General features: G+C 33.6%; 1 long non-coding RNA gene across 2 annotated transcripts in view; it reads right to left on the bottom strand.

The window, feature by feature from the left end:
- The window catches only part of LOC141376652 (uncharacterized), an 86958-nt gene extending 74153 nt beyond the window's left edge, over positions 1–12805 (bottom strand). For both annotated transcript variants that reach the window (XR_012387280.1, XR_012387279.1), the window contains exons 1-2: positions 12589–12805; positions 12411–12500 (exon numbers count right to left, since the gene is read on the bottom strand). This is a non-coding gene — a long non-coding RNA (uncharacterized lncRNA). The remainder of the gene's footprint in view (positions 1–12410; positions 12501–12588) is intronic.
- Between the last annotated feature and the right edge of the window lie 540 nt (positions 12806–13345).

The raw sequence follows: 13345 nt of genomic DNA on the forward strand, positions 1-13345 counted from the left end.
AAATGTCACTTTACACAATAAAATGTTTAACTTTGTGCATTTTGGCCCAGTTGGGAGCCTGAAAACAGGTTACTAAGTGCATGTTGTTGTGAAATACCAAAATATTTGCTGCATTTGAAATTGTATACTTCACTGTTGTATAGTAGGAAAGTATGCAAGCCAAGACAGTATGCAAGCCAAGTTGTACGTATAAATTGGTGTTTCCCATTACTAGGTTGCAGCTAAAAGGGCATTCTAATCAGTTGCCGGAACAGTTAGCGGTTCATTCCGCTGTGGCGACCCCTGATAAATCAGAGCCCAAGCTGAAGGAAAATGAATAAATAAATGAATGAAAAACAGTAGGCGAGAACAGGGGCGATTTTAGAATTTTCATTTTAGGGGGCTCAGCTCCTTATAAGGTAAAATATATATATATATATATATATATATATATATATATATATATATATATATATATATATATATATATATATGGATACAGCTGTGACTAAAAGTAAAAAAAAATTACTTAGATTATCTATTAAGTTACCCATTAATAGTATTTTATTAACATCTACCCCTACCCCAAATCCTAAACCCAACTACCACAGTAATGTAAAAAAATATTCATATTCATATTAATCATTAAATTACCCATTAAATAGTATTTTTATTAACGCCCACCCCCAGCGCAACCCTAAACCTACCTCTCATAGTAATGTAAAAATAATAATTGTTGTTGTGTCACAAGAATTAAGCTAAATTGATGTGAGTATCCACACTGTATCCCTTCTAGACTTTACGAAGTGACACAACTGATGTGGGTAGGTCATGTGATAACAACAAATGGTGAAAGTACTATCTATGAATACCCTGTATACTACTCAAATTTATGACATACTTTTCTAATGATCTAATAGTGAATTTAAATTCATTTTGAATGCAGCCATTGTCCATGAATACATAAGCAAATATTTGACAAATAAAACAACAATGCAGGACCACATTGCTGGACTACTACTAGACTGGCATGAATAACAGAGTGTTATCAACTGTTTTTGCAGATTTGTGTGAATTGCGATTATTTTGGCATCTTTATTTTATGTACTTTAACAATTGCGGCATTTTGGTGACTGTCGCTTTAAATTCAAATGAGATTGTGCTTTTTTCTAAAGAGGGCGGAGTTACAAATGCCTATGTGTCAGCATGGCATATTCAAAAACAAGACTAAAGCTGCGGTCACACTAGATTTTGTGTCGTACGGCGCTGTGAAAAGGGACGGGATCAAACAAGATGATTGTCCAGAGAGGTCCTGTTTTGCTATTCGATTGGTCTCACTCAATTATGTGATGTGATTTCGCAGGTCAGAGTTCACCAAGCTTCAATTTTCCAACGCAGCGACCTGAGAAACTTGACACATGAGCTTGCCTTTCCAGTCTGACGCATTCGCGCACGTAAGAATAGAAGTCTATGGGGAGAATAGACCAGTGTGACCACAGCTTAATGTCCTATGCTAATGAGTCACTAATAGGCGGGGCTTTCCCCCTCTGATGACACAACAGGAGAATGTCAATCAGTGTTTCTGCAGACTGTTTTTATCAAGTGTGATTATAAAAAAATAATAGAAAAAACACATTTTTACCATTAAATGCTGGCTATATTAAGGAGGAAAGGGGGAAGATTGGGTGGATTCTTCAAAAACAAAGATAGGGAAGTAAGGTGAAGATGGGATATTCATTGTAGGCTTGGATTGATGTGATTGGTTTATCGATGATTGCGGATAAGAGACCTGCCTATCAATCATATCATGTGCTCCTCTCAAAATTAGTTTATAAACCTTCTTAAATTATTTAAAATGTCCTCAAAAAAAGTTCACTAAATATTCATTCAATTAAATGATCCTCAAGAACTGTGTTGCATAAGCATAACTAACTAGATCAAACAACGATAGCAAAAATTTACTTAGCAAGAAATAAAGCTAAATTATACAATAAAAATAGTTGCATAACATGTCAAAACAAGCTCAAAATCTTCAGAGAATAGAAACAGCTCCTGACGGATGGATAAGAATGTATCACAGCTCCATTTGGAGGGCTCTGAAGAGGAACATCATGTCCGTGTTAACAGGCGACATGAGAGATACGGAGGGCTTTTCTCCCTGAGCAGATAAACGAGAGGATGAGAGACAATTTGCAGGGACTCTGAGCACTTCAAGATCTGGCAGCAGAGGTGAGAGCTTTCAGCTTCGCCGCGCTGCTCAGGCAAAGAGTGAGAAATCACAGCGCCGAATAAAAAGGTGTGATTCATTTGCTCATTACGTTGTCTGGAAGTTAAGATGAAATCATTTTTTTTTTCCTAGAGAGATGTGGAGGGGGATGAGCATAAAAGGTGCAAAAATTATAACACTTATTTTGAGGATACACCATCATAAACTGCAGCCCACAAGATTTAAACAAGTCACAATGAGATGCATTTGAATCTAATAAGCTATACTTGGAAAAAAATTTAAGTTGTCACAACATAAAATTAGAGAAAATATGGACAAACACAATCATTGACGTAATTTTTAAGAATTATTTAAAGTAACAACCAACCTATGGCACGATGGCTCAATGGTTAGCACTGTCGCCTCACAGCAAGATGGTCGCTGCTTTGAGTCCTAGCTGGGCCAGTTGCCATTTTGGAATGGAGTTTACATGTTCTCCCCATGTTGACATGGGTTTCCTCTGGGTGTTCCGGTTTCCCCCACAGTCAAAAGATATGCGGTATAAGTGAATTGGATAAACTAAATTGGCCAAAGTGTTTATGTGTGTGTGCATGTGAGTGTATGGGTGTTTCCCAGTACTGGGTTGTAAATGGAAGGTCAACTGCATAAAACATATGCTGAATAAGTTGGCAGTTTATTCTGTTGTAGCGACTCCTGATAAATAAGGGACTAAGCTGAAGCAAAATGAATGACAATAGTGTTTGTAGCAATGCGCCACAAAGGGGCAATGTGCATTAACAAACATGGTTGTTAAATTAAGTTGAATTTTACTAAATTAAATTTGTTTAAATTCAACCCATATAAACAGTTTGAAACCACTAACCACACTAAATCCAATGAATCATTTTATTCAGTGTACTTGGGCTTTAAACTTCAGCAAACTCTTTAAAACAGACCTGCAGCACTGATGCTTCTAATTGGTCAGGCCACGCATGCACTCACCGCTTCCAGGGGAAACGCTCTATAATCTGTCACCCCAAGCGGTCAGCACTGTCTTATTATGACAGGCTGCAGGCATGGTGACAAGCCTGGGGCGTGAGAGCACCTCTCCCATTTACTCCTATCACCATCAGCTTCCTGTCAGAGAGCTGTCAGTCTTCCTGCAGAGTCCTGTTGCAGCACTGATAAACTACACTTTAACGTGCACTTAAAGTGTGGGAGATTAAGAAGGGTAGCTAGTTGGAAATGAGTCTGAAGTTTCTACAAACATGTGTTCTGATATTTTAAGTTTGTGAGGAATAAAGTGCACAGCCAATCAAAGATTAGTATCAGCGAATCTGTTTTTGGAATGGGGATATTTGGCAGCAGATATTAATTGTTCAGAACAGAATTGTCACATATGGACTGCACACAGTTAAAGCCTTCCTGAATTATGCAACCTATATTTTTCCCCCAACACATTTCTAAACATATTAGTTTTAATAACTAATTTCTGATTTCTTTTATATTTGCCATGATGACAGTACATCATATTTTACTAGGTATTTTTCAAGACACTAATATTCAGCTTAAAACTAGGTTAATTAGGCAAGTTAATGTAATTAAGCAAATCATTGTATAATGAGGGTTTGTTCTGACAATTAAAAAAAATAGTGCTTAAGGGGGCAAATAATATTGAACTTAAAATAAATAAGTAAAAAATGTTCAATTGCTTTTATTCTAGCTGAAATAAAACAAATAAGACTTTTTCCAGAAGAAAAAATATTATAGGAAATACTGTGGAAAATGTCCGACTCTGTTAAACATAATTTAGGAAATATTTAAAAAAGAAAAATTCACAGGAGGGTGAATAATATTGACTTCAACTGTATATCGTAGTGTTTTCATGTGATGTTACAGTGTATTTCTAATTCAGCAAGTGTTGTGAAGTTGTGATAAAAGTTTTTTTTTATATATATTTGTAACACATTTTGTATTTCTGTTTTGAAAAAAAAAAAACACTTGTGAATGTGTATGCCTAATTAAACAGACATTGCAATCTCACAATTCGTAATTTTTTGATTCAGTGGCTAATTTGTATAAATTTGTACGATATAACCCATACAATTTAGCACGATTTGCTTGGATGAATGACACTTGGGATTGAATTAGCCACTAAACTTTCAAAACCTACAATACTTACATGTTCTCTTGAGTTCAGGCTGAAACAGAAAAAGACTAAAACAAGAATAATGGAATAAAATAATAGTGTTAAAACAAAACACTACGATAAAACAAAACAAATGAAACTAGAATATTAGAATAACAATAGTATTTAACCTAAAATACAAGCATTCAAAAAGTAAAAGTAAAATATAGAATAAATATAGGAAACTATTATAAATATTGTAATCAAATAAAAAGATAAAACTATAATAGATAAATAAATAAATAAAATAGAACACTAGAATGTGTAAGTATTTGACAGCAGATATAATGTATTGTTCAGAACAGAATTGTCACATATGGAGTGTATGGTATAAAGTTGAGGTCAGAATTATTAGCTCTCCTGTTAAATTAGAATTTTTATAATATAATTAACAAATTTCTGTTTAACGGAAATATTTTTTTCAACATATTTCTAAACATATTAGTTTTAATAACTCATTTCTAATAGCTGATTTATTTTATCTTTGCCATGATGACAGTACATAATATTTTATTAGATTTTTTTCAAGATACTAATATTCAGCATAAAGTGCAATTTAAAGACTTAACTAGGTTAATTAAGTTAATTAGGCAAATCATTGCATAACAATGATTTGTTCTGTAGAGAATATTGTTTAAGGGGGCTAATAATATTAACCTTAAAATGTTTATATTTTAATTTTATTTGGGTTTTTTTATTAAAAACTGCTTTGATTCTAGTGGAAATAAAACAAAGTATTTTTCCAGAAGAAAAAAAATATAGGAAATACTGTGGAAAATGGCTTACTCTGTTAAACATCATTTAGGAAATATTTAAAAAAGAAAAATTTACAGGAGGGTGAATAATATTGACTTCAACTGTATATCATAGTGTTTTCACGTGATATTACAGTGTATTTCTAATTCAGCAAGTGTTGTGAAGTTGTGACAAGTTTTTTATATTTTTAATACATTTTGTAGTTTGATTTTGTAAAAAAAACTCTTGTAAATGTGAATCTCACAGCAATTCGTAACTTTTTGATTTACTGGCTAATTTGTATGAATTTGTACGATATAACTCATACAATTTAGTACGATTTGCTTGGATGAATGATGGTTGGGTTTAGGGGTGGGGTTGGGTGCCACGCCTTCTTTTTAAAATTGTACATTTTCATACAACTGAATTAGCCACTAAACTTACAAAACGTAAAATACTTACATTTTCTTGTTCAGGCTGAAACAGAAAAAGATTTTAAAAAGTATAAATATAATAAAATGATAGTGTTAAAACAAAACACCAGGATAAAACAAAACAAATGAAACTAGAATATTAGAATAACAATAGTATTAAACCTAAAATACAAGCATTCAAAAAGTTAAATTAAAATCTAGTTTAAATATAGGAAACTATTATAAATATTATAATCAAATAAAAAGATAAAACTATGATAGATAATAAATAAATAAATAAATAAAAAATAAATAAATAGAACACTAAAATAAAATTTAAAAAAATAAAAAGGACAAAAAACTAAAACACTAGTGTAAAATAAAACCATAATTTAGAACACAAACAGAAACAATAATAGGATAAAACTAGACTGAAGCTACATCCCAAATGGCACACTATACACAATCAGCAGCATAGTATATAAATTTAGTGTCGTCCCAAATGTTTTTTTTTTACTAAGCAGAAGTTCAAATCATTTCCCTGATGCATTTGATGGTTGTCAAATTAGCAAAATGATTGACTAAACTACCAAATAATACCTGCCATGAGTATAACCACATTTACCATCGGAAGGTGGCATGATCACTCTTGTAGGAGAATTTTGCTTTCACAATCCAAAATAAAGAAAATAATAAAACATCGGTGCCTGCAAGCTCAGCCCCTTCCACTACGTGAGCAATGCAGCAGATGTTGGGTGTGCAAAATGTCCAACATAACACACTTAATTTATTTATTTATTAAAGTATTTAATGTGAATGCATTATTTACACTATCTATACTACAAAATGGCATAGAAAAGTGCGCAAGTATGCGATTTGGAACGCACCTTAAGACTAAGATTTTAAAAAATGCAACTAGAATACTGCAATAAAATAAAAAATAAAAACAAAATACCAAAATTAAAGTTAAAATATAGAAATTAAATATCTAGAATAAAATGTAAGCGATATTAAACAAAATGCTTAGATAAAAACAGATTTAAAAAATAAATACTGCAATTAAGTGAACTGCATTATAAGAAACAGTACACATAGGGCACTGTGTATGGTTATATATTGCATATTACAATAAATACAGCATGTGTTTTAGCTCTTATAATAAACACATTGTCCATGCTATTGCAGAAATAAGAATAGTCGCAGTCCTTTAGTAAGGCAAACAAACACCAACTGACTTACTGAAGATCACCAAGAAGTGCCAGAAAAAACAAATGTCTACCTCAGCAACCCTGGCATGAATTTAGTATCCCAAATCATCCAAATTCAAGCCTTAATTCCGCAAATAGATGGCTGTCATTGATAACAATTTGAGCTGATTGTTAATAACAACCTCTGTGCATCTGTTTCTGACTAAAGGCCAAATGTATGACCCCATATAAACTCATACAGGACTAAACGTGTAATCATTCCTCTTACTAAACACACACGCGCACACATACACACACGCACACCTCATCAGCAAACACCTGGACCCATCCACAGCTTTACTACCGCACCGCCACAACAGAAATCCCACCAGCTGGTCATTAGTACTCAACTAAATGGGATTAATTAGAGTGGGATTTATTTTAATGTTCCTTGTTGCTCTCCAAGGGCTGATAAAAGTCCAGCTGTGCAAAAAAAAAAAAAAAAAATGCTTCTCTTCAGTGCATGTTTGCTTTACCTGATTTAGGTAAAGACCAGTTTTGACGGTTTATCTAACAATATAACTATCAAAGATACCACCTCCACCTCATTTTGAGCCAGGAAAAAAATCCCTGTATGTCTGATTCTGTGCTTTACAGTTCAATTATTATTATTTTAATTCAAGTCATGAAGGATTCTGAAAATATGACAGCAGACAGTGTTGAGTCGGGCTGAAACTTATAATCGAATTATTCAATTTAATCAATTACAAAAAAAAAATTATGAGCCATTAAATTTGTAGTAATCGACACTTTGCTTAGATTAATTTACCACATCACTTCCTGACAGTATAACATTTATTTGATTTGCTCATTATAATTATTTTAACAGGCAATATGCAGCTTGTTTTTATTTCATCCTGTGATTATTCATTTTCCTTTGGCTTGGTTCCTTTATTCATTAGGAGTCGCTACGGCAAAATGAACCACTAACTTATTCAGCTTATGTTTTACACAGCCTATGCTCTTCCAGCAGCATCACAGTACAGGGAAACATCCATAAACGCTCACTCACATACACTATAGACAATTTAGCTTATCCAATTCACCTATAGCGCATGTCTTTGGACTGTGGGGGAAACCGAAGCACCCAGAGGAACCCCCGCAAACACGAGGAGAAATTGGTCGTAGTGTATGTGTGTGAATGAGTGTGTATAAAGTGTGTTCATTCCGCTGTGGAAACCCCTGGTGAATAAAGGGACCAAGTTGAAGGAAAATAAATATTTACAGGATGATATAAAAGCAAGCTGCATATTACTTTATTAAAATAAACATAACGAGCAAATCAAATAAATGTTATGCTGTTTGGAAGTGATGTGGTAAATGATTTTTTTTTAAATGAAGTGTTGATTGCTACAAATTAAATGGATTATCATTATTTTGTAATTGATTAAATTGAATAATTCAATTATAAGTTTCAGCCCGACTCAACACTGCCTGCTGTCATATTTTCAGAATCCTTCATGACTTGAATTAAAATAATAATAATTGTAAAGCACAGAATCAGACACCAAGAGATTTATCCTGGCTCAAAATGAGGTGGAGGTGGTATCCTCATATTTATCTTTTGTGTGTGAATGAGAGTGTATGGGTGTTTCTCAGTGATGGGTTGCAGCTGTGAAGGGATTCGCTGCATAAAACATATGCTGGATAAGTTGGTGGTTCATTTCACTGTGGCAATCCCGGATTAATAAAGGGACTAACCCGAAAAGAAAATGAATGAATGAATGAATGAAAAGAAAAAGATAAAGATAACTAGAAAACTGCAATAAAATAAAAAGTAAAAACAACATATTAAACTAAAAAAAGATACAAATGAAATTTCTAGAATAAAACGTAAAAATGTTTTAAAAATGTTATCAATTTTTTACTGCTCTGTTGTATTTCAGACATAAGTTCTTAAAAAATAATGAAAAAAGCTTAACCCATTAATTGACCAATTACAGTGGCAGATCAATCTGCAGCCCTAGAGTTGAGTATTAAAGAATTTTTTTAATGAATAACATATGAAATCATAGTTTGCTTTGAATTTTAAAAACTACCCAAAAAGCAATATAATGTATTAATTCATTCTCCTTCGCCTTAGTCCCTTTATTTATTAGGGGTCGCCACAGCAGAATGAACCGCCAATTTATCCAGCATATATTTAACAGAGTATCCCCTTTCTGCTGCAACCCAGTCCTGTGAAACATCCGCTCAGATAAAATGGTATGGGGTAAAAGTGTCCCAACATTTAACCCAACTATTATAGCACCTTCTCAACTATAGGTTATTTTAACCCAATGCATTGGGTTATTTTGATTTAATGTTATTTTGTCTCTTCTGGTAACTTTATAATTGTGGCTGTGTAAATAAATACCATACAGGTTACAAAAATATTGAAAATGCTTTACTTCTGTTACATTTTGACAGCCGAATATCTCAAATATGTGTATCATTTCCGCAAAAAAAAAAAAAAAAAATTGTGGAGATGAACACAGGAGGTAGAGAAAGCTTTTTTTATTTTGTTTAATATAACGTTAGATCGGCTATGAAGCACTCGTTTTCATCATCAATAATTAAAAATGCTTGTGAAACAGATATAAAAAGCATGACATCCAGAGGTAAAAAAAAATAACAAAAATATTATTGCGTTAGAGCTTAAATAAACTTTATAGTACAAAACAACATTTCGTACGCATAATACAGCGGTTCTGTGTCAGTTAAATCAGTTGACTTGAACTTTACAATTTTTAACCCAATTTTTTGGGGTTAAAAAATAACCCAACAAAGCACCAAATATTTAACCCATCTGGTTGAGTTATTAATAAATAACCCAATTAGGGTTAAAAAATAATCCAACAAAGCACCAAATACTTTTAACTCAATCCTTGGGTTAAATAAATAACTCAACGTTTTTTAGAGTGCATACACACTCATCCACACACATTCACTACGGTCAATTCAGTGTATTCAATTCACCCACTGTATAGCACATGTCTTTGGACTGTGTGGGAAACCGAAGCACCCAGAGGAAACCCACACAAACACAAAGAGAATATGCAAACTCCACACAGAAACGCCAACTGGCCAGCGACCTTCTTGCAATGAATTGGCAGTGCTAACCAATGAGCCACCATGTCATCTGAAATATAATAAGTTGAATTAATACATCGAAATAATTACACAATAGTAACACTTTAAATAGGGCAACTTGTAGTCTGTAACCTATTATAATTTCCGAAGTAACCTTCCCAAGACTGCATGTTACATCTCCAGAGATGCTTCTCCAACAAAACATCACCTATTTTACAAATCCGACACTTTGTTTTAAAAACCCTCAGGGGTTTGTGATGTTGACCGTGGTCAGGAGGCCGGTGTCTGTATTTGACTTTCATTAGATTTGACATAATAAATGGACGAAATATTTTGTTTGGTGTCAAGAGACCACAGCAATACAGCCAGGTATTAATGCCTCCGGACCCAAAACAACCTTTTTGGTTTATAAAAACTGATGCATGAAATTCATGTTCTTTCAAATGATATATTGTGTTGAATGAAAGGCAGAATTTGATTTGGCAGAGGTCATGTGAAAGCCTGTTGTTTTATATTCCTACACTAAAGTCTGGCATGACACACTGAGGCGGATTTAAATAAGACCAGCTGTAGATCTGATTTAAGATACAAATGTTAATATGACACATGAACATTATGCAGCTCATTGCTAACACTCATGGCCAGTACAGAGTATTTGTGGTTGGGCCAGAGCAAGGGGTCAAGTGTTAGCTGGACGGTCCGTACTGGTAGATGTAGTTGTATGAGAAAAATAATAATGTAAACAATGCAGCTTTTTTACCAAAAAGTGATACAAAGCAGTGGATGGGGGAAAAAAAGATTGAGTCATTTGCATCCCCGGTCATTACTTCATAACTGGAGACCGTTTAAGAGTCTCTATTATGTTTTTTTTTTTTTTTCATAATCTTCCATGCAGTGTGTAACAGCTCAAAGTATATAAAAACATTCAGCTGAGGTTTATAAAGCTACGGTTTCTCTCTCAAAAAAAAAAGAAAAAAATGATGACTCCGAGTCATTTTTATGAGTCTCCATTCATTCAAATCTTAAGCTGTTTCATCATGATGTCTGAACAGAACAATTGGCCTGCCCACTTCTTGCGTGCACAGATCCTGGAAAACTTGTACTTGATACTTGTACCTTATCTTTTCCATTAACTGGATATGGGACCATTCACATAATGCATAGCAAACCCTGCAGATGATATATATAAGCAATGTGTGCCACATCCTTTACCAAAATCAATGTGCTCCTGACCTTACGCTCTCATTGCATCTGTCATGGCTAGGACACCATCACCTGACCTTCACACCAGACACGGAAAGCACTGCCACATGAACCCATTCGCTTTCATTTCAATGGTTTGGGCCATACTGACCAGAACACATTTCCGACAAACTTCAGACTAGTTAATATTAGTTAAACCTTTGCCGCTGTGTTGATTAATAATGACTCTATGGCACTGTTTTCACTTGGAGTTAAAGAATCGAGCAACAAGCTGGTGTAACTGCATTGGTTTATCAATGCATTCATGGATTGGGCTCACACATCTGTATTATGGCTGCTTGTGGAGGCCATTTCGTTTCTGAATCTACTGCACACAGTACACCAAACTTAACGGACTGACACTACTCATAGAAAGCAGGGGTTTAAAGAAAAAAAAATCACAAATCATATTTTAGTTAAGGGCATAATTAGGTGAAAAATAAATGCATTTTGATTTTTAATGAAATTGTTTTTAACCTTGTATGGATATCAGCCGGTTGTTGGGGACCACAAAAACAAACCATGACCCTTATATAATGCATAATAGTGGCACTTTAAGAGCAGAAATTACAGTTCATAAATACTGTGAATGTTTCAGTCGATTCTCAAATAAAAATGACAAAACATGACAAAAAAGTTGTGTAGAGTGCATCACTTGATATCACAGGTGAAATGAATATTTAGTTACTTGGTTACTTAGACAAAATTCTTACCTCACATTTTAAACTGAAGCGCCATGAATTATATGAGACATGAGTTTCTGGCTATTTTCAAATTAATAAAAAAAAATTATATCAGGGTTTCTGCAGGTTTCATCAAGTCAAATTTAAGACTTTTAAGGCCCTTTTAAGACCATTAAAATTACATTTTAGACTTATATATGGGGTTAAAACACAGGATTTTTTAATCCAGGTATTATCATGATGAATCATATAATTGTCTTTAGTTATCTTTCCCTGGCTAGGGAATTTGATGGGAAATTTGCTGTGAAAAATGTCTAACTGCTGTCGTGAATTGTATCTCTTTGCAATAAAAACTTAAATATTAAAAAATATTTAAAAATTAGGGTTTTATTGAGATGTATTGTTAGTGATTAGATGAATGTTGGCCCGACTGAGTCGGTTTTAGTTGTACAAAAGCAAAATTAAGACATGTTTAAAATTATTTAAAACAATTTTTCAGTGAATTAAGTTTGTAAGGCCTAAAATTTAGTTTTTGAAACTTAAGACATTTTAAGACCCCGTGGACACCCTGTATTTTGAGAGAGAAAAAAACTTGGGTTTGCCACAACTAATGTTCTTCGAAGGGTAATCATTTCTTTAACCAACCTCACTCCTTTTTCTCAGCTTTCATTTCGGCCACCTTTGTCGTTAGCACCATGCAGTCGTTAGTACTGCATTTCGGCTCACTGCGTTTACCTAAATACAAAACGTACACGGACCCAGATTAATAGCTTCGGATGTGTTTTTATGTTCTGTGTAATTTTAGTGGGTGTAGACTACTTACCTGAACGACTAGGCAGTTGGGCCTTACAGCTCGATAGAGTGACTTTACACAAAAGAACCACCCAACACATATACTTTGATTAATTACTAGAGTTATTATAATAAATGCGCTCAAATATTAAATATGACACGGTTTTTAGGCTTAAATCATTTTCAAAACCTGACACACACACTTACACCTGGTTTCAAACAAACTCAAAGCTTCACTTTCACTCTACGGCGCTTTGTTGCCACCATGTGTCCTTTTGACATACTGCACTTCATGATTTTTATTTGTTTTAGTTACTTTATCCATATTTATTCGTTTTTGTAGGGTTTTCTTTTTAGCCAACAATAAATCTTTATAGTTTGCATCTATTTTGCAGCTAAAATGTTGGTCAAAATTTTGGAAACGCTTCACAAAACTTACATTAAACAGCAGATTTATGGGTCAAGGTCGACTGCATCAAACAATAAATAGTTCATTAAACTACATCATTTGCATTTCTGTGCATTATAATGTGTCATTGAACCTAAAAAAAATGACCATAATCATACATTTTTTTACCCTAAACACCCCATAAAATTGTATTCACTTCATATGAATGTAACACTGTCAAATGTAACAGTCAAGACAAAACAAACTGACAGTCATCCTAAAAAAATTTATTGAGCGATCACGAAACAAAATAATGCAAGAGAGACAAATAAGAGCACTCTTTCACGTTTTTTTTTCAAACGCTTCACATTTGCTTATTTACAAAGTCTGCCACAGATCC

Source organism: Danio rerio, chromosome 11 (assembly GCF_049306965.1).
Source record: "Danio rerio strain Tuebingen ecotype United States chromosome 11, GRCz12tu, whole genome shotgun sequence".
NCBI lineage: Eukaryota > Metazoa > Chordata > Actinopteri > Cypriniformes > Danionidae > Danio > Danio rerio.